General features: G+C 42.7%; 1 protein-coding gene and 1 non-coding gene across 2 annotated transcripts in view; one reads left to right on the top strand and one right to left on the bottom strand.

Moving 5' to 3' along the window:
* The first annotated feature begins 5086 nt into the window (after positions 1-5086).
* PRDM10 (PR/SET domain 10) overlaps positions 5087-26152 on the top strand; it is a 94025-nt gene continuing 72959 nt past the window's right edge. Inside the window, exon 1 of the mRNA XM_026505397.4 lies at positions 5087-5902. The gene's annotated coding sequence lies outside the window, so the exon portion shown is untranslated. The remainder of the gene's footprint in view (positions 5903-26152) is intronic.
* Positions 18587-18691, bottom strand: LOC113260233 (U6 spliceosomal RNA). The gene has a single exon (XR_003317869.1). It is a non-coding gene; the product is annotated as a U6 spliceosomal RNA (small nuclear RNA).

Raw genomic sequence — 26152 nt, 5'->3', positions numbered from 1 at the left:
TTCTTTTTTTTAAGTAGGCTCCATGCCCAGTGTGATCAAGAGGCACACGCTCTACCAATTGTGCCAGCCATAAAGTCCCATGACATTAATATATTTAAGGTGAGTACAGGCCAGTTATCTTGGAGAATGTCACTCAGTTTGGGTTTGCCTATCATTTCCTTAAAATCAGATCCAGGTTATTAATTTTGGCAGCCATATTGCAGAAGTGAAGCTGTATCCTTCTCAGTGCATCACAGGGAGAGGCACATGGTCTCCATTGTCCTATTCCTGAGGATAGTAACTTCGCTTTTTTAAAAAATACTTTGAGAGAGAGAGAGTGTGTGTGACGGCACAAGCAGGGGGAGGGGCAGAGGGAGAAGCATAATCTCCACTGAGCAGATAGACCAACTGAAGACCCTGTGATCTGGCCTGAGCTGAAGGCAGCCACTTAACCAATTGAGTCACCCAGTCACCACGAGAATAGTAACTTTGAATACTATGATGGTATCTCCAAATGTCTTCATTATAAAGTTATCTTTTCCCTTGTAATTAATAAGTATCTTCTGTGGAGATATTTCAAGAGGGTGTTGACATCAAGCCATCAAATTTTCATCTATTGGTTTCAGTATACGCCTATAATTCTTTTTGAGAAACTTTAATAATTGTTTCGGTTGCTGTCAAATGACAGTTTTTCATTTTCCAGCATTCCTTTTTCTTTATTCATTTGCTTTCCTCTATAATGATGAGCTTTCCCTTTTTACTCACTTTGTTGTTAACCTTTGTAAACTCCTCACTCTGTTGCCAGCTCTGTGATACATTTAAGGAAGGTCCTTTACAAACCGCAAATACAGCATTTTAGCTGTTTTTGTTGGCCTATCTTATCTGCTACACTGTTGGTAACAGGTGTCAGTCTTCACCTCCCATTCTTTCTTCAGGCAACTCCCGCTATGTTTCCGAATCCTCCCCTGAAACTGCTATTGACAAGTTATCAGTTACTTCCATTCCATCTTTCCAGATCCACAGGTTATCTGACTTTATCTTTTTCTTTCTTTCCCTTTCTTTCTTTCTTTCTTTCTTTCTCTCTCTCTCTCTTTCTTTCTTTCTTTTTCTTTTCTTCTTTCTTTCTTTTCTCTTTTTCTTTCTTTTAAAAGATTTTATTTATTTGAGAGAGAGAGAAAGCAGGAGCAGGGGGGAGAAGCAAGGGGAGAGCAGGGGGGAGAGCAGGGGGAGAAGTAAGATACCTGAGTGGGGAGCCCAATGTGGGGCTCAATCCCAGGACCGTGGCATCACTATCCCAGCTGAAGGCAGATGCCCAACTCACTGAGCCACCCAGGTGCCCCTGACTTTATCTTTCTTTCCCCTCTCAGTAATATTAGCTGCAGCTGACTACCACACCCTTCTTGAAACACTTCCTTCTTGAGGCTTCTCAGACACCATCCTCTTCTGTTCTCCTCCTGTTTCACTGGCCTTGACAATCTCTTGCTGACTCTCCTCCTTTCCTTCATCTCTAAATTCAGCAGCTCCCAACTGCTTAATCCTGGACCCTCTTGTCTTCTCCATATACACGCTCTCCCTCACCTAAGCCTTATTAGATGACCTTATCTAGTAAGACTTCATGTAACCTTATGTATTTCTTTTTTTTTAAGTAGCCACTATGCCCAGCATGGGGCTTGAACTCACAACTCCGAGATCAAGAGTCACATGCTCCATCAACTAAGCCAGCCAGGAGCCCCAACCTTATGTATTTAAATACAATTTATAGTCTAATGAATCCTGAATTTATCATAGCCCTGATCTCTCCTTCAATTCCAACTGCCAATATAGTATGTCCAATTGGATTTCTAAAATATATACTTGAAACTTAGCATGACCACAATGGAACACTTAATTTTCTAACCATTTCTCTCCCAGTCTTTCTAATTTCAGTGGAGCCATCAACATTTACTTGGTCACTCAAGACTCAATTTTTCTTTCTTTCTTTCTTTCTTTTTTTTTAAGTCTTAATTTTTCAAGTCGTTCTTGATGACTCTCTTGTCATCACTAAAAACACCCATTCTGTTCCATTATCTTATCTATTTGCAAGTTCTGTGGCTTCACCTCCAAAACATATCTGGTATCCACAATTTCTCCCATGTACACTACTCCTATTTTTGTCAAGATCACCAATTTCTTGCTTAGAGAATATTGCAACAGACTCCTAACTATCTTTCTTGTCTCTTATTTCTCTCCCTCTTGCCCAACAAGATAGAGCAGCCACAATTATCTTAAAAAATAAAAGTTATACCCCTGCTTAAAATGTCCAACTACTTTAAATTGCACTTAAAATACAATAACAACTCTAATACCATAGCCTTCAAAACCTTGTATGATCTGGTTGTATGATCTTCCTATTTCTTCAAGTTTTCTTGTATCACTATACTCCTTGCCCTATATTCTAGCAACTCTGGCTTTCTTATTGTTTTCAGTGTGAAAAAAAATTCAACACAAAAATCCCTGCCTTCACGGAGCTTTCACTCTAAAAATGGCAAGATTTCATTCTTTTTTATGGCCAAGTAATATTCGCGCGTGTGTGTGTGTGTGTGTGTGTGTGTACCACATCTTTATCCCTTCATCAGTTGATAGACACTTGGGCTCTTTCCATAATTTGGCTATTGTTGATAATGCTGCTATAAATATAGAGGTGTATTATCTCTTCGAGTCAATATTTGTGTATTCTTTGGGTAAATACCTAGTAGTGCAATTGCTGGATTATAGGGTAGTTCTATTTTTAACTTTTTGAGGAAGCTCCATACTGTTTTCCACAGTGGCCGCACAAGTCTGCATTCCCACCAGCAGTGCAAGAGGGTTTCCCCTTTTTCCACATCCTTGCCAACATTTGTTGTTTCCTGTGTTGTTAATTTTAATGGCTGGCTTCTTCTTCTTCTTTTTTTTTTTTTTCCATTATTCAAGTCTCAGCTCAAATGTTAGTAACTTAGAAAAGACTTCTTTGGGTGCACCTGGGTGGCTCAGTCAGTTAAGTGGCTAAGATCAAGCCCCAAGGCAGTCTCCCTACTCAGTAGGAAGTCCGCTTCTCCCTCTTCATCTGCTGCTCCCCCTGCTTGTGCTCTCTCGCTCTCGTGCGCTCTCTCTCTCAAATAAAGAAATAAAATCTTAAAAAAAAAAAAAAAGATTTCGACACTATTTAAGTTGCCTGCATCTCCCACACTTTGCATTTTTTTGCTTTACTTTTTTTTTTTCTTTTCAGATTTTATTTATTTGAGGGGCACCTGGGTGGCTCAGTCAGTTAAGCATCTGCCTTCGGCTTAGGTCATGATCCCAGGGTCCTGGGATGGAACCTCTCATTGGGCTCCCTGTTTCTCCCTCTCCCCTTGGCTCCTCCGCCTGCTCATTCTCTCTCTTAAATAAATAAAATCTTAAAAAAAAAGATTTTATTTATTTGAGAGACAGCACGCACTCGCAAGAGCAGAAGCAAATGGCCCGCTGAGCAGGGAATCCTATGCGGGCCTGATCCCAGGACCCTGGGATCCTGACCTGAGCTGAAGGCAGGCACTTAACTGACTGAGGCACCCAGGTGCCCCTGCTTTACTTTCTTCATAGCACTTATTGCCTGGAATCATCTTACTTTCTTCTGTTGCCTCTACTACATACAGTACATAGTCAATAAATACTAGTATACCAAAAGGAGTGAATTTTACTGAGTATAAATTTTTTTAAAAAATGTATATGAGGCTGGCTCAGTCAGTAGAGAGTGCACCTCTTGATCTCGGGGTTGTGAGTTTGAGCCCCACATTCGGTAGAGAGATTACTTAAAAAACAATCTTAAAAAATTATATGAAATGCAGATTGCTGAGGTTCACTCAAGGCCTTCCTAATAAAAAATCTTTGGGGTGGTGTCCAACTGTAATATGTGTGCACTCTCTAAAGTTTCAGACCACTTCTCAAAGTTCATGAGGGTAACTTGTGTTCTGCAGTCCAGATAGCCCCATTCCTCAGGTCAACTTCCCCTTTTGGGTTCCTTGACATTTCTGGTCAGCGGACCTCCTTTGGGACCATCCTAATCCATCAGAGAGCATATGTCACATCGCAAAATGGGGAAAGTTTTCTCTAGAGGCTAAAGGATACAGGAGTGGACCTGTCCAACCTCTGGCATTGTTTGTCCACTCACGGGACTAGAGGGGAACACTGGAGTGAATTTCTTAACCAATATAATCTTTCCTAAGGCAACTGACTTCCATGTGTCTATGTGTCCAGTGAAGAGTTATTTGCATCTGCCTCATCAGGCCCCAAACACGTTTCCTTCTCAATTAAATTCAACAAGTGTTTATGGATCACCTAAGTCCTGCCCAGCCTCCGTCCTTGCAGAGGAACAAGACATGGTCTAGCCATCAAGTTGCTTACAAGGTAATCAATCAACTGACCAATCAACTGTCTTGAAGTTTTAAAAACGCAATGTTCTCCTATTCTTTCCACTTTGTTTCCAGTTTTTTAAAACAAACAAAACAGTGAGGAGAACATTGTTGATTTTACAGAGTCCCCTCCCCACCCTTGGATGTTTTCTATTCCCAAGTCTTTTGCTTAGTTGTGCTTTCTTCCTCTTTTTCTTGGTTAGCCAATTAGTTTAGTAGTTTTGTCTGTTTTATCATCATTAACACTTCCAGGGTGGGAGGTATTTTTACATGTAAATCTCACTTAATCTTCAAAACAACGTAGCAAGGAAGATGTCTTGGAGGGGAAAACTCATTGAAGGTCGAAAGGTTCAAGGTCTCTTCCACATCTCGTTGCCATTCCTATTAGGGCTGGCCAGCTAGAGCTTGGGCGTCTTGCTCCAAAGCTTGGGTTCATTTCTGTGCACTTGGCCACCCTTTGGGAAGGTAATTTTATGGGATGATAGGATGTGGAAGTCTGAGGTTAAGAAATGAGTGACCGAGTCACTGGTTAATCAGTGTTGAATAATACTTTGTGTTTCTGAAAATCCTTTCCTTTTTCAGAATGGGAAAAGGGAAAGGAGAAATGCAGTGAGGCGCTCCAGGGTTTGGCAAGGACTGGGCACAGACGCAGTCGCGGGGTCAGAGGTGGAGGCACCGTCAGCCCCAGGAGGAGCTCGCGGCCGGCGCTGTACACCCAGAAGCCTGGAGTGCGAGGCCTGGGAAGGCGCCTGCCGACCGGCCGAGGCCCGCGCTGCATTCGGGGTTGGCGCGTAGCATCGGTTCAGCGTAGCCTCCGCAGGCAGGTCGGCTTCAGGTGCTCAACTGTGCGAGGGCGCCAAGCCGGAGCACGCCTGTAAGCCGGCGGCGCGTTCGTCCCGCCACATCCCCCGGCTCGGCGACTCAGGACACCAGGCCTCTCGGGTGTGGGGGGCTGGCTCGGACCCCGATGAGCACTCCAGCCCCTCTACCTGGGCCATCGAGGCAGGACGTTTCCCCACCTCGGAAGCCACGGGACCCTCAGGGCCAGCTTGACCCTGAATCCGAAGAGTCGGCTTTTCTGATTGGCTTAGAGTACAAACGCAGGCGACCGCTGCCTGAGACCCGCTCTTTGATTGGGTTTTAAGTGAACAGCAGAGCACGAAATAAAGAGGCCTTCAGTCATTGGGCCATTGTGTGAATCTCCTTTTGGCTTTCTCTGCCGCCTGAATAAGCGTCTCAGGATCTTCGTCATGAGTCTTAAATCTGGGCCTGTCAGTTCGCCCCAGCGTTACTCGTCTCTAGGCAGGGCATGGGGTTTACAGAGTTCAACCAATCATACAACGTCGAGATCAGGTTGCCAGGCAGATTATGCTAATAAGGCCCCGCCTTTTATGCTGCTCCCACTCTGCGGCGGGAAGAACCACCTGGAGGTGGCGGGGGGGGTTTGATTTCCATCACCCCTAGGGAGAGAGGATCGGGGACCCGCTGATCTTCCAGCTCCCCTCACCCAACGTCGTGTAAGTACCTAAAGGATTAAGGGAACCGGATAAGCCAGCGTCCAGAGTACCCCATCGACTGGGAGGGTGTTTCGTCTTTGCTTAGTCCCACCCAAAATGGCGCCAAGCTCTTTCCGCGTCTCAGAGCCCGGCCGGGGCCAACCGACCGCGGACCCGGGTGGGGGGGGAAACTGATGGTGGTGGTGGGGGGGAGAAATCCCGGCGGCACCGCCCGATGGTACAGTCCAGCCGGGGCTGGGACAAGGCACCTCACTCGGGGTGGGGGGTCAAACCATCTGCACCTTCTAAGGGGAAAGGGGCAAATCCCCCTAAAGGAGCCCCTCCTGGCGCTGCGTTCAGCGATGGCTTTGGCGCCTCTTGGCCCCTGCCTTCCCCGCGCGCAGCCTCCCCCCTGCGACCCCCGAGTGGCTTGCACGCTCCGCCGGCCGCGCGCACCTCTCCTCCCCTGCCCGCGTTGGTTGGGCCGGGACGGCAGTTGGGCGCCCTGCGCGCTCCTGCCGCGGCGGTTGGGCCGGCGCTCCGGGTGCGGCGGCCGCTTGGGGTGCGGCGGGCTGTCTCCGCCGGCCGGGTACCCGGGGGGCGGCGCGGGGGTGGCGGCGCGGCCCCGACCTCGGGGCCAGGCGGGCAGGAGGCCCGCGCGATGGAGGGCTCCTTCGGATGGGGCGCCCTGCTTTGTCTCGTGAGGCCGCGCCACCCACCTGCTATTGATTGCCGGTCCCCCGCAGTCCCACATTTACAAGTTGGCTTCGCCGGGACCCGGGGAGGCCCGGCTTGGAGGGGCGTGGGGATGGCACGTTTGGGTCAGTCTTGGTAAACAGCGTCCCGGGGTGGGCAGGGCGGAGGCCGAGGTCAACCTGCGCCCGGTGTTGCGTGCAAAGGCGTGAGCCAGAGGCCCCTTGGGAGCGGGTTGATGGTGTATAGATTCCAGCCTATCATCAGCTTTCGTTAAGCATTTTTTAGTCAGTAGCCAGGTATTAGGTACTCTACCCAGTAAAATGAACGCAGCGCGGTTGAATTTTGTGTGCCTGCGTGTTTAGCCTTGTTTGGCGGATTTGTTGGATTTCAATCAATTTTCAATCAATGTCTGTGTACGCTTAAGCACAGGGAGGGCTGGTTTTGGTGCTGTCATCGAGGATTAAGTGTGCGATGAGTCCCACCCAGCTCAGCCCTGTGCCTAATTCTGCACCATCGTCTGTTCAAATCTTGTTCCACAAAGTTTTTTTGACCTCAACAGTACTTAACCTTCATCATTTTAAAGCCAACACAATCACTCGTGACTGTTTTGTGGCCTCTTTGCACGACCCGTTCCTTTGTTAAGGCAGGAAGGTACACTGTTTTTGGTACTCTTCTGCCCACTCCATCCCCGGCACCACAATAGTTTCCACGTTGCTGAACCATACTTCCATGTTGCTCTAAAATTGAGAAAATTGCCTTTGTTTGGCAAAGCCGCATTTTAAAGCCGTGCTGATTCGGTCTAGTATATTTAGAAGTAACTTCTACGCTTACTTTTTTAATGTCTTGAGGTGAAATTGATAAAAAACGGGCCGTTTTAAAGTGAACAATTGAGGGTCGCCTGGGTGGCTCAGTCGGTTAAGTGTATGTCTGCCTTCGGCTCAGGTCATGCTCTCAGATCCTGGGATCGATTGGGCTCCTTGCTCAGTGGGGAGCTTGCTTCTCCCTCTGCCTGCTTTTTCCTTTGTCTGCGTGTCCTGCTGATTGTGCTCTCTGACAGGTAAATCTTAAAAAAAAAAAAAAAGTGAACAATTTGTAGTAGACTTACATTTTAAAATTTTGGACCAAGACATTATTCCCACCTTGTGACTCCTCTTACTGAGTTATTCCTTGACCATCCACTCTTAGGCTCTCCTCTTTGTTTTGCAAGTGTGCTTACCTGCTCTCTCTTTTCCTAAATGAACCATTTTTAGTTTCCTAATGTTTTTCAGTGCAAGTATTAATGTGCACAGCATACACTATACATGTGAGTGTAATCAAGTGTGTATTATAGATAAGGCAAAGTTCATTTCTTCAAGGGCCCTGAACACTTTTTGCTTAGAATATGGTGGTATAAGGGATAGCCTATCAATCCAATATAATCCTAAATTGATTGGTACTGCCTCAGTTTCCACTTGTCTAAATTTATTTTTTCTTTCTAGTTTTAACAATAATACGTGATCTTTGTAGAAAACACAGAAAATATGGAAACAGTATAAAATTAAAATTACCTAAAGTAAAATTACCAGAGATAATCCTTGCTGGTATTTTAGTGTCCTTCAGATCTTTGTGTGTGTATATATGAAACATTTTTACAAACTTGGCATCATGATATTTGGTTTTTGTTTCTAGTTTTGTTTTTCCTGTAGATGGGTACCCTAATGACTTCATTGATGATTTGCCACTGTCAGTACTTTTCTCCATTACTTGAACGGGGCATCATGAAATCCTGTGAACCGAAAGAATTATAACATTTGATTCATTTTACTTTTTAAAAACATGTCCTAATGGGATAGGTTTCCGAGTAACAAGCAGAATTGATCAGAGTTGAAAAATATTGAGCTATAATTATGGTGTCCTTAATTTGGCATTTCAAGTACTAGTAAACATGTCATAACTACATACTTCCATTTGGTAAAAGTGATAAACTGTTAAACGTTGTCATTGCAGTGTTTGAGTTGTTTAGTCAGAGTTTGTTTTAAAATTGAATGCTGATATACTTTGACCTATTACCACCTAAAATACATAATTTTCCCCCACCCCACCTGTTTCCCCAAAGAGTATTGACACACCCCCTCCAGCAATTTGTATGTTTTTTTACAAGCAGAATTTATTGATTATTGTTTAAATTTGTTATAGGTACTTTAATAGATTAGCAAAGGAGAATTTGGTCTGGTGTCTAGAAAGAGCCAGTGAGTTAAGAAAAAGGAAATGTTTGCTACAAGCAAATTTTTGCAGAATGGTCCCTCTGGAATTCTCCTTGAGTGCTGTGTAGGGGGAGGAAGGTGAGAGGGGAGCGGCTGACTTCATTATCTTGGTCATTCTCTGTTGAAGCCTTCATCTCCCTCTTCTGGCATGATACTGTTTACCTGATTTACTTGAATCACTGCTAAATCTGGTCTCTGTCCTTTCTTTGTTCTCAAGGCTACGACCCTATTTCAAGATTTATGTAGAACATTCTGAACTGGTGCCTTTCCAGTTTATTTCTTCCAGCTCCTTCTGTGAGATTGATGCTTCACTATTAGTACTGAAACATTATTTCCATTCCCTTCCCCAGATCCTTCAGTGGTTTACACATTACCAGTGTAGATTTTAAATTTGTTCAGGTTGTGGAAAGCACCTGGAAGTAGGTTTTGTTTTGTTTTGTTTTTTGATAACTTTGAAATAGTTAGGAAATTCCTTGGTGGTGGTGGTGGTGAGGAAATGGAGAGGGAGGGGGAGATTATGGATAATGTCAAATCACAATTATGGCAAAACTAGTTACAATGTGGGGAAAACAAACATTATAGAATCAATACTATGCAATATTTTACGAACCCCAAGTAGATTGCTGAAAGGTCATTATTTGCTAAAATGGTCCATTATTGTTTGTTACTCATTTCCTAGTTGAACTCTTATTTCAACATTAGAATATTGGAGCTACATGCTCCATTTCTTGACCCATGTCTTTCACTTTCTAGGTCTGATTCTCTGGTTGTAATCCACAGCCTTTTCCCTACTGTGATCTTTGGAAGAGCTATCCCTTCGATCTGTGCAGTCCAGTCTGGTAGCCAGTAGCCACATGTGGCTATGGAGCACTTGAAATTTGGCTAGTGCTGTAAGTGTAAAATACTTTTATGCCAGATTTTGAGATTCAGTATGAAAAAAAATTCAATTGATAAAATGTTGATTATAAAGTTTATTTATTTTAAAGTACTCCCTATACCCAACGTTGGGCTCGAACTTATGACCCTGCGATCACGAGTCACATGCTCTTCCCACAGAGCCAGCCAGGTGCTCTTAAAATATTGATTATATGTTGAAATGATGATATGTTGCATATACTAGGTTAAATAAATATATTATTACAGTTTGACCTGTTTCAACTTTTTAAAAAATGTGACTACTAGGAGAAAATTACATATGTGGCTTGTCTGTGTGGCTTGCGTGATATTTCAGTTGAACTGTGCAGCCTTAGACTTAGTTTAATAGGGGTGGGGTGTTTCCAAGTAGCAGTAAGCCGTCATACAATGTATTATCTTTGCGTTTGTTTAGTTTCATCTAACAGATACAGCTAATATGCAGGTGTGTCTGATTTTTTTCTTTGTGCTTATGATAGCTCTCACAGAAGCATTATTCTGTTGAAGAAAACCTTAAAACCACTTCCAGATAATTGAGTTAACTGTTATTGAATTAATATACTCAGTCATTTGAACTTAAAATAATAAAATGAAAATCTATTGAGCACATAATCCATTAAAAAAAAGTTGAGCTAAGCATAATCAGCTGAATTTTCCCAAACTTGGGTCTGCTACTTACTCATTGATTTTTATAATGTATCATTTTTTCAAAGGTTTAAGAAATACTTCTGGGAGAAAGTTGAAATTGAGAAAATCAAGCTCACTCCCCCCCCCCCCCCCCATTTTGGAAAGGGCCATAGTAGTTGGATTCTAAGTGTAGAACATTTTGGACCAGCTCATGGGACAACTGTCCTTTTAAACATAAAAGAGTCATAGCTTACAGATAAAATCATATTCTTTTTATGACTATCTGAAAACATTGAGAGTTTTGCTCTAACTTACTTTGGTAGAAATATTTCCTTTTACTACTCTGTATAAGAGGTTTGATATGTTGTAGCATTGAGCAGCATGGGCTCTGCGGGCAAGTGAACCTAGAGTCATAGACTAGATTGAATTGACTCATCTTGGGCCTATTACATAAAATCTGTAAGCTTAGTTTCTTTTCTTTTTCTTTCTTTCTTTCTTTCTTTCTTTCTTTTTAAAGATTTTATTTATTTATTTGACAGAGAGAGAGAGAGCACACAAGCAAGGGGAGAGGCAGGGAGAGGGAGAAGTAGACTCCCCACTGAGCAAGGAGCCCAATACAAGGATTGATTGGACTGTGGGGGTCATGACCTGCGCCAAAGGCAGACCCTTAACCAACTGAACCATCCAGGCGCCCCCCACCTTAAAAAAGATTTTATTTATTTATTTGACAGAGTAGTTTATTAAATCCCAAAACTAGTTTTTTTTGTTTTTTTTTTTTAAGATTTATTTATATTTTAGAGAGCGAGCAAGAGAGACAGAGAGCCTGGTGTGGAGGGAGAGATGGAGAGGGAGAGAGTCTCAGAAGACTTTGCTGTGCTGAGTACTGAGGGCTGAGCACAGAGCCCCACGCGTGGCTCCATCTCACGGCCCTGAGATCACAACCTCAAAAACACTGAAACCAAGAGTCAGTTGCTCAATGGACTGTGCCACCCAGGCACCCGTCATTTAACTAGTTCTTTTTTTTTTTTTTAAGATTTTATTTATTTATTTGACAGAGAGAGAGACAGCCAGCTAGAGAGGGAACACAAGCAGGGGGAGCGGGAGAGGAAGAAGCAGGCTCCCAGCGGAGGAGCCTGATGCGGGACTCAATCCCAGGACCCTGGGATCACGCCCTGAGCCGAAGGCAGGCGCTTAACCGCTGTGCCACCCAGGTGCCCCTAACTAGTTCTTAATTATTAATGGGAATAATAATAGTACCAATCGCATAGTCTTGGCATGAGAATGCTTGTTATCAGTCACCACAATAATATAAATGGCTCAATAGCAAAGCTCATAGTGATTAGTGGCTCAGTAACTACCGATCTTGGACCGTCTGCTTCAGCCAAACCAGTCTTCCCACTGTCCTTGCAGTATTCTGGAGGTTTCCTTCATGTTTTCACACCTTCATTTCTCAAGTGGAATGTTTGTGTCATCCCCCCGCCCCCCACCCCCTTCTCTAGTTCTCTCCACCAAAATCCCATCCATCTTTCTGGAGCAGTTGGTTGGTAAACTTTTTTTTGGGTAAAGAACCAGGGAGTAAATATTTGTGCTTTTTGTGGGCCATATGGTCCCTGTTACAACTGCTCCTTCACCCCTGTCATGTGCAGCATGGCTGTGTTCCAGTTTAATTTATTTATGGACCCTAAAATGTGTTGTACTATAACTTTCATGTGTTATGAAATATTCTTTTTTTGAAAAATTCTTTTCAACTATTTTAAAATGTAAAAACCATTCTTAGCTCACAGGCTATATCCAAAAACAGGTGTTGAGCCACTCTTGGGTTGTAGTTTGCTAACCCCTGTACTAGAGCAAGTTGAAAGCACACATTCTTCATTGGGTCCTGTTGACCATCTTACTTAAAAGTGATCCCTGTTGTCTCTGAATGTCCTACAGGATTTTTGTACTGTTTGGTAATAATTGGAGCATTTATTGAGTACTTAGTTTGTATCATGTAGCAATTATTTGTACTTCTTTCTTTTTTTTTTTAAGATTTTATTTATCTATTCGACAGAGATAGAGACAGCCAGCGAGAGAGGGAACACAAGCAGGGGGAGTGGGAGAGGAAGAAGCAGGCTCACAGCAGAGGAGCCTGATGTGGGGCTCGATCCCATAACGCCGGGATCACGCCCTGAGCCGAAGGCAGACGCTTAACCGCTGTGCCACCCAGGCGCCCCTGTACTTATTTCTTGTTTCCTAAATATGTTATAAATTCCTAGAACTGATGGATACATTTTAGCCTCCTCATCTAGAATCCAGTACAAGAATGCCGTTTACTTGCTGGATTCTAAGATGTTTGGAGGAATAAAGGAGTGAAGGTTATTAACTTTAAGATATTGAAAGTGATTTCTGAAGTTTTCTTCCCTTTTCTTCAAAATTTTTATTTTTTGTGTGCAAATCTCTTCTTGCTTGAAGATTCTGAGGCCAGCCTGTTGGGGGTTATTTTCAGTCTTACTACAAACCATGATTATAGGCAACCTTACTATCATGTCCTTCTGATGGCAGAATAGCTCTAACACCTTTGGATAATTATTGCTTTGCGTTTGATTAAACTTTGTAGTGTGTTTTCTAAGGCAGCTGTTTACATTTCATCCTTTTTTTCCCCAGAGTGCTCCAAAGCAAATTTTATTTCACAACTTGTTTTGAACGGATGTTTGCCAGCTTTGACAAAAGGGTAGACACTTCTCCCTGAAAATTTTGTGCAGACCCCAATCACTTTTGTCATTGTCCACCTGACATTGACTGTGCAAACAAGTGCCAAGTAGGTAGCTAAGGTAACTAGGCACTTTACGTTTCATCCTTAATGTGTGACATTGACAGAACAGTATTGTAACTATTTTACAGATGAGAACAAGGAGACAATTTTAGGGAATGATGTAAGAGTGGTGAGAGCTAAGGCTAGGAGCTAGGCTAAGTGTGGATTCTCAATCTCAGGCAATGGTGTGTATATTAATTAGATTTCAGTCTCTTATTCATTTATCCATCTTCTCTTGAAGTTGATGAATGAAATTGTTCTGGATTTTAATTAAGTACTTCATACGTTGATAGATAGAAGGACCTACAACCAGTCAGTGTTTAGGACACTTGTTTATGTGACATGTAAGTTTCCTCAAGTATGTTAAACCTGTTGAAGTAAGTAAGATATGACATAACTATAAAAGGTTAATTCTGGAATTAAAACTAAATTATGGGGGGGGGCCCTGGGTGGCTCAGTCGCTTGAGAGCTCAGGTCATGATCTCCTAGTGGTGGGATCAAGCCTCGCTTTGGGCTCTGCGCCCAGCGCGGAGTGGGCTTCAGAGTCTTTCTTCCTCTCTGTTCCCCTCTGCCTCTTTCGCTCGTGCTCTCTCTCCCCTCCTCTCTCTCTCTAAAATAAATAAATAAATAAAACCTTAGAAAACAACCACCCCCCACCCCCTAAATTATGAAGAGCCTGGCTGGCTCGGTCAGTGGAGCATGTGACTCTTCATCTTGGGGTTGCGAGTTTGAGCCCCAGGTTGTGGGTAGAGATGACTTAAAAAAAATGCCCCAAACTAAAGTAAATTATGTAGCAGAAATTGTACCTTGATGAACTTTATTCCATTAAACAATTTTAAGAACAATTATATTCATATTTATATATGAATTATATATGAGTTATCCCAAAGTCTAGGTGTCTCATCAAAAAAATGGTATCTTTTGGGGTGCCTGGGTGGCTCAGTCAGTTAAGCTTCTGATCTTGGTTTCAGCTCAGGTCATGATCCCAGGGTGGTGAAATTGAGCTCTGTGTTGGGCTCTGTGCTCAGTGGGGAGTGTGCTTGCGATTCTCTCTCCCTCTCCCTCTGCTTCTCCCCCTTCACTCTCAAATAAATAAATAAAATCTTTAAAAATGATATCTTTTTATACATCATTTAAAAATATAGTATCTTTTTGGGGAACCTGGCTGCCTCAGTCGATGGAGCATGTGACTGTTGATCTCAGGGTTGTGGGTTTGAGCCCCATGTTGTAGAGATTACTTAAAAATAAAAAAAATTAGAAACAATCATATCTTTTTTCAGATCCATGGTTTTTCACCACTTGTAAACTGTAGGCAATATGGGACACCTGGCTGGCTCAGTTGGTAGAGCATGTGACTCGATCTTGGGGTTGTGGGTTTGAGTACCACATTGGGTGTAGAGATTGCTTAAAAATAAAATCTTTGGGGACGCCTGGGTGGCTCAGTCGTTAAGCATCTGCCTTCGGCTCAGGGCGTGATCCCAGAGTCCTGGAATCAAGCCCTGCATCGGGCTCCCGCTCCGCTGGGAGCCTGCTTCTTCTTCTCCCACTCCCCCTGCTTGTGTTCCCTCTCTCGCTGGCTGTCCCTCTCTCTGTCAAATAAATAAAATCTTAAAAAAAATAAAATAAAATAAAATCTTTGAAAAAAAAACTGTTGGAGATGTATTTGAAATCTAACAAAATATGTATAAAGGACCTTCACAGAAAAAGTTCTAAGACTTTATTGAGTGACTTGAAGTGAAACCTGAATAAACAAAGAAGATACACTGGTTCAAGGATTGGAAGATTTGTTATTGCAAGGTGTTAATTCTTTGGAAACAGACTTAACAGAGTTAATGTAATCCCCGCAAATTAAAAAAAATAGACAAGCTGATACTAAACTTTTTGTTAATGCCCAAGAAAAGGCAAGAGACTCTTGAAAAAGAAAAAATAAATTGGAAAAACATCTCTCCTGGAGATCAAGAAGAGCTGTCATAATTAAGACAGTGTGGTATTGGCACCAGGATAGACTAATTGATCAATAGAACACCATGAGGAGAACAGAAATAGATTCACATGTATTTAGACACTTAATTTATGATCCAGGAGGCATGGCAGATGAAAGACAGAATGATAAAGCTTTTAGAAGTTAATATAGGAGAATATATTCATGACCTCAGTATAGGTCTTAGATATAGAATCTTAAATCAGTTATTACCTGCACTCATAGAATAACGAGCAAAAATCTTGAACAGGCACTTCAGAAAAGGAGATATCCATGTTTCTAATAAAAGCATAATAAGGTGTTCAACTTTGTTAATAATCAAGGAAATGCAAATCCCAACCACAGTGCCATATTTCTGTATACCTAAATTCCAGTTGGCAATCCCAAATCCTGATGCTGTTGAGCAATAGGAACATTCATGCCTGGCTAATAGGAATATAACTTGGTATGACTACTTTGGAAAGCAGTTTGGAATGATCTAGAAAGTCAAAGATATGCAGACTCTGAAGCCCAGAAAGTCCCCTGCTAGAGAAATGCATATACATGAGATAAGCAGAAAAGATATTTGGAGTAATTCATTTTCCTGATATGAGTTGACTCAGTTAATATTTGAGGGCTGCCACAGTCTGTTCTGTACACACAGGTAGATTTTGTTTCGGTACAGCAGTGAATTCATGTTATTTACATTTTCCCTCTCTGCTGAAAATTTTAATACAAATCTTTAATCCAGTCTGTTCTTCAGTTCCTAAAACAATGCTGGGCACAGGGTGGGCATTTAATGAATATTAGTGTGTTTTTAAAAATTATCGTTTGATTTTTATAATGGATACTCTTCACTCTAGCTTTGTAGTTACCTCACCTAATCTGGCTATAGACTAATTTGCCCATGTGAATCTCTCTGTGGGTTTGGTGAGGTTCCTTTGGGAGCAAGCCTAGCCTAGTGATCGCTTCATCTGGTGGGAGGCCAAGGCGACAGGAGCAGATCCAAGCCTCGCTTGAGTTCTGGCAGTTTTGCCTAAGAGAAAGCTGTGCAGCAGACCGGGAAGTGATCAGCCTCCGTAGTAAAAGGGATCAGGGTTCAAATCCCACTTATGGGCATTATGACCTTGGACAAGTACAAATCTTTGGTTGTTGTGAAGATTGAAATCGAGTATTTAAAGTCCATCTCACAATGGCCGGCTTGTGATAGATGCTGAGTAAATGGCAATAGCTATAATTATTACTATTCCACTGGTGTTTACTTAAGTAACATTGGATTTCCACAGTATACATTTTCATTGAAATGGACTATGATTATGCTGAGTTTTAAAATAAAAAACTGCATCCATTAAGGGATTCTAATATTGTGGTCTCCCTTAACCACTTCACTGGATTTGCAAATGAATCCAACATGTTATAGTCTGCATCTGAATGAAATGGTTCAGCTAAGTGTTTGCAGAGTAGATGTGGTTGAGACTTCTAAACAGGAACTCAATGCCACTGTTTTGTCTCTCTTTATGGAAGAAAATGCTAATCACAGAGTTTTAAAATTCTATCCATTTTAATTTGAAATCTACATATTTTCTAGTGTAATATGTCAGTTGAGAGAACCCTTGCTTATTCCCAAATCAATTGTTTAATAATGGAAATGTATTAAAACACCTTTTAATCGGAAGTAAGACTTTTCTGGATAAGATATCTTCATGATCTAGTGCTTAGCCTGCGGTGATCATAATTTAAATAGTTATTAACATTTGTAATACACTCTGTGCCATTGTAGTCTTATTATAACAAACATCCCACTCTGTCTTAACAGTAGGCCTGTGAGTTAGCTAAGACAGGTGATGTTATTTCAGTTGTCAAGATAAAGAACCTTTTATTTGCCTTCACATTCAATATTTTTACGCTGCTCTGTACTTTAAGAAATGTCCTGGCTTGCAGAAGACAATTCTGAATACTAGACCAGTGGGCGCTGGCCTCCTATTGTTCATTTTATTAAGAGGGAGGAAGTTGAAATTTGAAGAAGGTTGAATTTAGATTTTAAGTCTTAATTATATGCCAGTATAGAGTTTTTATGAAGGCAATAAATGCCTCATTATGTCATCTGTCTGGGCTCACCATCTTGTTCATCAAACACTTGTCTTTGACCATTCTGTGTTTTATATTTAAATTTGCGAACAGGGGATTTGAGATTGAGGAATGAGAACTTGGAAATGAACAGCAGGCGAGACCCTCATTAACCTGTTCGCGGAGGAAACGAATTGGATATAAAACACATTACTTCAAACTAGTATCAATTTGCTTCTTAGTCCTGAGTCAGCGCAGTGGCTCAGCCTGTTTGAACAAAAGGCTGCGTAATGTTTCGGGAGTTGAGGTAGCATGAACAGGTAGTTACGCTGTTTTCTCTTGTATTAAACACATAGTGTTAAGTAAGGAAAAGTTGGGTTCTACAATAATTTCCTGTAACCTATTTTAATATTAAATTCTTTTTTTTTCCAGTTAAAACATTAAAGCACTGGAATTTAAAGAAACAGCTTCGTGCTTAAGGGTACACCCCTTTACATTATCCAGTATTTCATGCTAACAACTTGGAATTGTCGATTGTTGAGTCATAGCTGCCACCCAGAACCATCTGTAAGAAAGGCTTTCAGGGCTCCAGAACACCCACCTGCCAGTCTCCTACTTAGTTACTGCAATTGCTAATTCAACAAAAGAGCTTGAGATATTTGGGCCAGATAGCTTTCTGTGTGCAGGTGTGCCAGGGGCCACAGCTAGTGTTTGTACCCAGGCCAGTCGTCTTGTGAAACAAGGCCACCGTTCAGAAAGGGAGCTAGGGTAATGTGCTTACAGCTATGTAAATCCATCATCCGGAGTTGAAACACAGGGGCACTCAGTGTTACTTGATGAGTCATTTGTATCAATCTTTCAGTCTTCAAATGTGCCTCATAAATCCATATTTACATACAGAGTATATTTCAAATATTCCTCATGAGGGGTGGAACAGCGTTGCTTGTTAACATGTGGCGAGGGAAGCTGGAAAATCACATACTCATGAGAGTGATGTGGTTGGCAAGGAAGACCACCTTAATTAACAATCACCTCAGCCTTTTCAGAATTCTGACATAAATACCACAAACATATGAGGGAGGCTGGTAAGTTGTATATTTTGAGCAAAGGTGTCAGGATTCTTGCTAAGTTTTTGTTTAGTAATAAAGTCTTTTTTTTTTAAGGTGATGATTTTGAGCACTGAAAGTTTGTGTATGAATGTCTATTTATATCACTAAGTCTCGGTAAGGATTCTGAGCTCTGATCCTTGCTTATTAAAGGCAGGTCTCGGCCTCATTATAATCAGTCTCTCATATTACTTCTAGAATGGTTTTCCAAAAAGTGTTATTGCCATGATAAAAGATTTTTCTTTCCTTGCTGTCCAAGAGTTAGCCAGATCTGACTGACATCAGAATCACTTGGGGATACTTATTGATTATTTTTTTAAAATAAGAATGCCTGTTGTCCTTGTGCAGGGCCTGGCCATCTTCTCTGTATCTTTCCAATGTTAGTGCCTATGCTGCGGAAGGGAGCACCACCTGGGGATGTTTAAAAACAAAGATGCCTGCTCTTCCTCTCTGCCTCTGCGACTGATTGAATCAGAATTCTCTGGGGGGTTCCTGGCTGGCTCAGTCTGTAGAGCATTCGACCCTGGATCTCGGGGCCATGAGTTCAAGCCCTATGTTGAATATAGAGCTTACTGAAAAACAAAACAAAACAAAAAAAAACTTAGGGGTAAGGCTCTGGAATTTGTCTTTTTGCCTGCCTTCCTAGGTGATTCTTATAAAACCAGTTCATGAACTTTGGGAATTGTGATTCTTTAGCTTGAAGTCTTTTACAGGCTCATCTTGTTCGAGACTTTTCTCTCTCAGTTACGAGGCCCTGAGCATTCCTCAATTCCTCTTGAGTCTAGAATTTTCTCAAACTGTTTATATATACATAGGGTATATCTATCTATCTATCTATACACACACACACACACACACCATAATTATGTAATAATATAATATAAATTATATATATATACACATACACACGTGTAAAGTTCTTGGTACTTATGCCAAATTGCTTCCTAGACGTTCTGCATTGATTTAAATGTCCACTTTTTTCTTTTTTTAAAAAATGGCTTTGTTGAGTTATCATTCATATACCATATAATTCACTCATTTAAAGAGCTTTAGTATATTTTATTGAGTTCCGCAGTCACCACAGTCAGTTGTAGAAAATTTTCATAACCCCCAGAAGAAACTCCACACCTTTTGTCTTAATTCCCATCTCTGTTCTGCTTCCTGTTTGTGTTCATGTGCCATTCTGCAGGTTTCATGTAAGTGAAGTCATTCGATATGCAGTCGTTTGTGAGTAGCGTCTTTGACTTAGCCGAGTACCTTGCACCTCGTCTCGCCAGACCTGCTTTCCTTATCAGGGCCTAAACAAAAACTGAGAGGTCTGAGAGGCAGAGAAGCCTGCAGAGCTTTAAGCAATCTCTTGGGACCGAAGACCTAGAGATCCGAGTTGAAGGACTACAAAGGCAGGAGTGCCTGGGTGGCACAGTCGTTAAGCGTCTGCCTTTGGCTCAGGGCGTGATCTTGGGATCGAGCCCCGAATCAGGCTCCTATGCTGGGAGCCTGCTTCTTCCTCTCCCACTCCCCCTGCTTGTGTTCCCTCTCTCGCTGGCTGTCTCTCTGTCAAACAAATAAATAAAATCTTAAAAAAAAAAAAAAAAGACTACAGTCAGAATAGGAGCGCCAACATCCCAGAGGCAAAGAAGACACAGAGAGGTGAGCCTGAGATTAGTCCTGGTTTTCCTCTTGAGGCATTCGGGGCTAAGCTGTGCTGGTCAAGTGGGTAACAAGCAAAAAGCAACTGAATAGAAGAGTGGGGATTTTGGTAGTCTCACAGTGCTGGGGAGACAAAAACTGAATTCAGGGCCCACCAAGGAAGAAGCTCCCTAGGAAACACCTCAAAGTCTCTGTTGTAACTTCTGGGAGGTCGGACCTAGGAGCAGACCCAATCTGAGAGTTTCACAGACAGCAGACCAGCCTGGAGTCAGCTCCATGGACTGAGTGCCCTGCCCTTCTGCAGCCTGCCAGAGGATAGGTGGATCGTGGAGGAAGATGGTGGCTACCTGTGGGAGAGGACGCCTTGAGGCTTTCAGGCACCGGTGGTGTTCCGTGCTTTGATCCACCACGTTTGCTCTGTGACCGTCCCTCAAGTCAGATGCTAATGATTTGTGTGCTCTTTTCCGTAGGCCTGTGATACACTGTGCCGCTTTGAGGTTTCCACCTAAAATCTTGTGAGAGGAGAATAGAGGACTCCTGACAGATTCTCTTTGAAATTGCCTTCAGATTTTACCAGCCAACCAGCTACTCTTTGTAAAAAGGAAAAGGCAAACATCAAGGTTTATCATTCTTTAGAACTCACACTGAGCGGTGGTTCCTTTTGAACTCTCAAGGATTTTAATGTGGAATTGTCCGGCTAAGACCCCTAACAAGCGTCTTAGTCCAGGTTTTTCTTTTCTTTGAGGAAGGAGGAGGACTCGGTGCCTGGTGGGAAGATTTCTGTATGGGGAGTAGGAGGACAAAGGGACATATAAATGGAGAGGGACAAGAAGGCCAAGGGGACCATTTCACATCTGTTTCAGCCACTTCATTCCTTGATTGTTTTTGTCATCCTCTTTTCTAATATTTTTCTTTTTTTTTTTTTAAACCTTAGTTCAGTTCTCTTCTGGTTACATAGTATTGTCTTTGATGATGGCCAGCAATGAATTAGGAAAATTTCTTTAGGATATATACCACAGTAGTTTTTAGTCTGTAACACATCAGTCCCCTAATATTAAAAGTGCTCCTTACTATGAAATTTTTCTGCCATTGTCTGCTCACTTACCCAGCTTTTTAAGTTTTTTCTGAAGTTTTTTTCCAATGGCATAAAATTTTATCTGGAGAGGTGCCTGGCCGGCTTAGTCGATAGGGCATGTGACTCTTGATCTCAGGGTTGTGAGTTCAAGCCCCATGTTGGGTGTGGATCCTACTTAAAAATCAACCTATCAGTCAATAAAACAAATAATGTTTTATCGGGGGGAGTTTTCTGCAATCCTGAGCATTTCATTATTTGCTTCACTGTTATAACAAATGTTAACTGTGAACGGTATCAGTAGAAATACCTGGAGGACCCTATTGTTATCACTTTCTCACTTTTTATCTTTACACTCAGACCTCTCTGTTTATATGGAAATATTCTGAATCCATAACAGCTTGATGAAAAACACTTTTTACATTTGGAACCTAGTCAAAGGCTTATTGTTCTTATTTTTTAAATTTGTTGAAAGCTTTTATGAAAGTCTGGTTTCCCTGGTCATTTACTCTCTCAGAAACCTTTAGTTCCTTAGGCATATTTTCCCTAATTAAAATTGTGTTTCTTTTACTTCCTCGTGGAATTAAAAACAATATTTTCATCCCATGACTCCACCCTCACTTGCAGGTTTCCAGTAGCTCGTTAGCTGGGGGCAGAGGGGGACAAGAGGATGGGGCCCAGCGCTGGCGAATGAAGGGAGTTCAGGCTGGGCGGACCCACGACTGGGCAGGTTAGGGCAGCTCTCTCTGTCATTCACTGCTCTGTGAAGTGGAGCGCCATGTTCCCTTAGCCTCATCCGGGCTGAGATGAAGAGCAAAGCAACAGTATCTGTCAGGGCACTTGGGACACCTCGCGAGGCAAGGTTATAGTATTGTTATTTTAAACGCCTCACTTCCAGTTTTTCTCAGTGTTAACAATTTGTTGTGAATTTTTAAAATTGAGAAACTCATGTGACAGATCATTTAGGCTTCCTCTTTTCAGCAAGAATGGGGAATTTGCACTGAAATTTCTAGAATTTTGTTCTTCATCCATTGCTACTTCCGCCGCCAGTTCCTGTTCATCTTTAAGAGCTGAGTCCAGTAGTTTTTTGTCTTTCCTTCTGAGTTCTAAAACTGTTTCGTCCAGAAATCAGTTAAATCTAAAATTTCTGCTTGCCATTCCAAATGCGTGAGCATAATAGAAGCCCTTTGTTTTCATTTCACTTGGCCTAATTTTGTAGCTTTCAAATTTAGTATTACATCTCAGTCATGCAGTGGTTAGCAGCTGTTCAGAGCACTCCTTTATGATTCAGTATATTGTTTTCTGAATTGTGAGGATACAGGCTTTAATGATTTTATTTATTTATCTTGAGAGAAAGAGAGCGAGTGTGAATGGGGGCAGGGGCAGAAGGAGAGGGAGAGAGAGAATCTCAAGCAAGCTCCACACGGGGCTCAATCACAACTCTGAGATCATGACCTGAGCTGAAATCAAGAGTCAGACGCTTAACCGACTGAGCCACCCAGGCGCCCCAAAGATAGGTTTTAAACAACTTCATTGGGTTGGTGTGACATTAAGTTAATGAACAAATTGGTAAGTGTTAATTGCTTAGGCCAGTAACTAGCACACGGAAGGTACTCAACACGCGTTAGCTCTCCACATATCCTGTCCCCGTGATTGGCCCTGTGCACTCTGTCGTCCCTTGGCCACGCCCAAGGGGCACAATGCCGGAACCAGAGGGTTGTGAGTAACGGTAGATGCTTGGCTGGCTGGTGGGATAGGGAGTTTCCCAAGCCCTGCATTGAAAAGTATGGTGTAAAACTCAAAATGAATTGGGTCAGGAGTCAGAGATCCAAGAAATAAATCCAGAACCCGAGCCTGGGAGTTTGTGAGCTAGGAAATTAGGAGGTGGGGAAAATTGGAACAGTTGAGATAGGTCCACAGAGTGGCTTGTACTGACTGGGCCTTAACAGGAAAGTGAACTGGACAAGGGTCTTCCTCTGTACCTGCTGACCCGGCCACCCTGCTCTCCCTAAAAAGAAAGCCTTGCAGGTCCCTCATGTCGGGGAGGTATTTGTACCAAAGAAGTGGTTAGAATGAAACTGAGGTCTGAGAGGACGTTGGCAAGAAGAGCAGTCACTGCTGGGACGCCTGGATGGCTCCGTCGGTTAAGCGTCTGTCTTCGGCTCAGGTCATGATCTCAGGGTCCTGGTGACGCGGTTTCCGAATGGTGGTGAGATCAGGTGCGGACGGCCGAGAAAGAATTCTTAAGATGTCTTCGGTGCAGAAAGGTGATTTTATTAAAGTGTGGGGACAGGATCCATGGGCAGAAAGAGAAGCTGCGCTGGGCTTTTGAGGAGTGACTGATTATATACTATGGGGTTGGGGCGGGAAGGACAAAGAGAGTCCAAAGGGACTTTCATATGCTAAAGAAGACCCTCAGGATCCTGGAGGCCTGGCTATTATCAACTAAGGCTGTTTTCCCTCTAGCAAAGCACTAACGTTAAGATAGGTAGAAGTTTCCCGGAGGAATGTCACAGATCCCACCCAGGAGTAGGGGGAAGGGGGGAGAGGTTGTGGAGTGGCCTTCGCTGGCCTTCTGCTCCCTTGTCCCTGGGATCGAGCCTGTTCAGCAGGGAGTCTGCTTCTCCCTCTCCTTCTGCCTCCTCCTCCTGCTCCTGTTCTCACGTGCTCTCAAATCTCAAATAAATAAATACTAACATCTTTCAAAAAAAAAAAAAAAAAAAAGAGCAATCTCTGCTATTTATTGTTCCCTTGCGGTGTACCAGACCCTGTGGTAGGTGCTGCTCACGCTGCCCTGCCACGAGGGGAGAATAGCTGATTGGCTGTCAGGAATTCCAGAAAGGGGTGAGTCGGAGGTCAGCCCCTTTGGCCTGAGCTGGGAGCGATTGCCGGTGGTGGTTCAGTCTGGCTGGGCAGAGGCAGGCCCCGGTGGAGGGCAGGGTTCATCTTGAATGGGAGGAGGAGGGGCCCGGAGTGACCTGGGGCTTCTGCATGGTCTGGATGGAAGAGGGCCCCCGTGACGGCCTCTGTCTACTGCACTCATCGACGGCATATTTTTATTTTTATTTGTTTTTGTGGTAAAATGTACATCACATAAAGTCTACCATTTAACCATTTTTAAGCGTACCATTAGTAGCACGAAGTACATTCACAGTGTTGTACAACCATCACCATTATTGATTTTCAGAACTTTTTCATCATTCCAAACAGGTACTTTCCTTATTAAAGAATGACCCGCCCGGGGCCTGGGAACCTGTCTTCTACTTTCTGTGTCTATGTGTGGGGTTACTCTCGGTACCTCATGTAAGGGGGGGCCTACAATTTGTGTCCTTTTGTGCCGGGCTTATTTCATTTAGCGTTATGTTTTTTTTTTTTTTTAAGATTTTTTTTTATTTATTTGACAGAGATAGAGACAGCCAGCGAGAGGGGGAACACAAGCAGGGGGAGTGAGAGAGGAAGAAGCAGGCTCATAGCAGAGGAGCCTGACGTGGGGCTCGATCCCACAACGCCGGGATCACGCCCTGAGCCGAAGGCAGACGCTTAACCGCTGTGCCACCCAGGCGCCCCTAGCGTTATGTTTTTAAGGTCCAGCCACCTTGCAGCATCTGTCAGAATTTCCGTCCTTTTTAAAGCTGAGTAATATTTCATTCGTTGTGTAGACCGCATTGTGTTTATCTTTTCATTTGTTGATGGCATCGAAGGCAGTTTTAGAGCAGTGTTCTGGGCACGTTATCAGGATCCCATTTGTTCTCAAAAGGCCACTGTCCTTAGCAGTCTCGAGAATGGTGGAACCTACCAGGTGTCTCCTCCCCCAGCCTCCACTGTAACTGTTGAGTTTCTTTTACCTCAGGAAATCTTTATCAGGGGAATCATCTCCTGCTTTCACTTCTAATTCTTATCCTGTTACCTCAGAACAATCAGATTCTTTTTTTTCTCCCTGACTTTTTTCTCTCCCTTCTCTGTCCCACTCCCCTGCCTACTTTGTGGTTCAGTTATTTCTTTCTTAGACTTCTCTTTACCTCCACTCTGTTTATTCCTTTGTCCTCCTGCCTCCTTTCCTCCCAGTCTTACTGTTCTCTTCTGGAATACTCTGATCTTCTTCTGTTTCCTCGTTGCTTTCCTCTTTTCTTTTTTTCTGGCCTTTCTTATTCCCTTCTGTCTTTCCCCTAGTTAATTTCTTCTTGTTGTACCATTTTAAATTTATGGCTCAAAATTCACCCTAATTATTATTTCTTTTTTTTTTTAATTGACTTTTTTTTTTTTTAAAGATTTTATTGATTACTAGGAAGATAGGTAGGGGAAGAAAGGGATAAAGAAAGGGGGGTAATCAGAAGGGGGAATGAAGCATGAGAGACTATGGACTCTGAGAAACAAACTGAGGGCTTCAGAGGGGAGGGGGGTGGAGGAATGGGATAGACCGGTGATGGGTAGTAAGGAGGGCACGTATTGCATGGTGCACTGGGTGTTATACACAACTAATGAGTCATCGAAGTTTACATCAGAAACCGGGGATGTACTGTATGGTGACTAACATAATATAATAAAAAAACACTAAAATAAAAAAAAAGAAAGTGATACACGTAAGAAAAGGCTACAGGAAAGAGTAATACGGTAGAAAAAATGCCTAAGTTCATCAGAGTGTTGCACCTATTTCAGTGTTATCACTATACATGGTTTATATGGTTGTGGTAGAACTACATGCATATATTGTATCTACATTGTATCTTGCTTTTTTTTTTCTTATCTGTAAAGTGCATTTTCCACATTATTAAAAGCTCTTTAAAGCAAAAAAAAAAAAAAAAAAGATTTTATTGATTTATTTGACAGAGAGAGAGAGGCGGCCAGTGAGAGAGGGAACACAAGCAGGGGCAGAGGGAGAGGAAGAAGTAGGCTCCCAGCAGAGCAGGGAACCCAATGCGGGGCTCGATCCAAGGACCCTGGGATCACGCCCTGAGCCGAAGGCAGACGCTTAACGACTGAGCCACCCAGGCGCCCCTTTTTTTTTTAACTTCTAAGGTGTTTACCATATTCCAGTGTTCTAAGCATTTTGCAAATATTAACTCACTTAATCCTCTTTATACCTCTGTGAAGTAGATCCTATTCCCGTTTCCATGTTGCACGGGATGACGTTGAGCCACAGAGAGGTT

This window comes from Ursus arctos, unplaced genomic scaffold, assembly GCF_023065955.2.
Source record: "Ursus arctos isolate Adak ecotype North America unplaced genomic scaffold, UrsArc2.0 scaffold_22, whole genome shotgun sequence".
Taxonomy (NCBI): domain Eukaryota; kingdom Metazoa; phylum Chordata; class Mammalia; order Carnivora; family Ursidae; genus Ursus; species Ursus arctos.
The sequence above is the reverse complement of the archived record's forward strand: the minus strand, read 5'-3'. Positions and strand labels throughout refer to the sequence as shown.